The following is a 1,610-nucleotide window of genomic DNA, read 5'->3' as shown; positions in this document are numbered from 1 at the left end:
AGAAGGTGTGTGACAGCACGGCTTCCCTGCACTTCCCCAGCAGCAGGCACGTTGGCTCCTTAGGTTCGAGGAAGTCCTTGCAGCCCAAGGCCAGTCCCTTCTGTGCACACGCTTGCCCAGCCATCCCCCTCTTCCCTCCACAGTGCTCGCCCGTGCACAGACCCCCATCACAGCAGTTTGGCCTCCAGTCATGAGCCCTGTGTGTGCCCAACCTGTCCACTCCCACCCATGTGGAGTCCTTGCAAGCAGCCATTGTCCCATCAGTTGGGGCCCCTGCAGCTCCCAGATTCAATTTCAGGGCCTCTTCTCAGGGTGCTTCTCAAAATGCCAGCAAAGACAAGCCCACGTGAGTGCCATGCGGCCACGCTTGTCTCAGAACTGCCCGTGCTTGTACACACACACCACCCCCAGGCCTCTTCAGCTCACTCTTGCTCACCCTGACACAAACCTCACCTGTGCTCCCACATAGCTGGGGCATCTGAGTGCCTTGGGAATGCTTCTCAACATCAGCGAGAGGCAGAAACTTCAAAGAAGTCCTAAAAATTTGGAAATGCTCTGGGAAATCTGCCCCAGTGCTATGGCCCCAGCTTCACCGCGAAATGCACAGCTGGACAGGTGGGTCCAGCAAAGGTCCAGCTGCCATTTTGTCCCTTTTTTCCCTAAAGAGCATATAGATTCTTGCTGACCCTCCACAGAGAGCTTAGTTTTATCTGATACATCAGCTACAGCAGAAAGTGGAGCATTTTGGCTATGTAACTCCACGTGAAACAAGTGAAACTATCTACCCCCCTGCATGGCCCAGGCTCACCACACCAACTTCCCCGTCTCTGTCTCTGCTGCCCTTCCAGGTTCCCGTGACTCAGATAATGGGACAGGGTTCAACCCTCCTTTAGCCCTGCGCGGTTCTCAGGAGTATTCACAGTGGCAAGGAAACCCAGGGCTGCCAGTGGTCTTGCTGGTGACCCTGCTGTGGTCCTGCTGGTGACCTTGCTGGCGGCCCCTCTGGTGGTCCTGTTGGTGGAGGGACAAACTGCCAGGAGCAGAGGCTCACAGAGCCTACCCCACTGACACCTGCAAATAAACAACTGGGAGGCGTTTGGCCCTGTTGTTCCACGTAGAGAAATTACACCCTGTGCTCCCCCCAGTTCACACCCCCTCGAGGAGAAACTTAGAAGAAAAGGGGTCCTTGAAGACAACAGGGAAGTACCAGCAGTACCTGGGCAGCTTCCCCAGGAACACTGCCTGTGGGAACACCTCTGAGCAGGAACATTTTTTCCCTGCTGAAGGGGATGAGGTATTGCAAGGAACGTGGATTGACGGTTCCTGAAGAACACAGCAATCGTCCTCTCCCTGCGGCGCCCGCTCATCCCATGCCCAGAGCTTCGCCGCTGTCTGTTAATATTCAATAGAAGTTACATTAGGTGCATGACCAGCTAATACTGAGCAAACATTTGGAAAACATCATGGCGTGACTAAACTCAGGGGCCTGCTACTGATAACAAGCAGCATAACCTTGAGAGCTCCTATTTACAGCCGCTGACTGCAGGGCTTTTCTTCTGGCCCAGCCTCATTATTGCTTTTTATCAGGCAGATTTATACATCAGGAACGT

The 1,610-nt window shown here is 54.1% G+C and overlaps 1 protein-coding gene across 2 annotated transcripts in view; it reads left to right on the top strand.

Annotated features, from left to right (window-relative positions):
- The window catches only part of HNF4A (hepatocyte nuclear factor 4, alpha), a 16,911-nt gene that overhangs the window by 5,924 nt on the left and 9,377 nt on the right, over positions 1-1,610 (top strand). The window lies entirely within an intron of this gene.

Source organism: Buceros rhinoceros, unplaced genomic scaffold (genome assembly GCF_000710305.1).
Source record: "Buceros rhinoceros silvestris isolate BGI_N320 unplaced genomic scaffold, ASM71030v1 scaffold6029, whole genome shotgun sequence".
Classification (NCBI taxonomy): domain Eukaryota; kingdom Metazoa; phylum Chordata; class Aves; order Bucerotiformes; family Bucerotidae; genus Buceros; species Buceros rhinoceros.
This window is presented reverse-complemented; position numbering and strand designations above follow the sequence as displayed.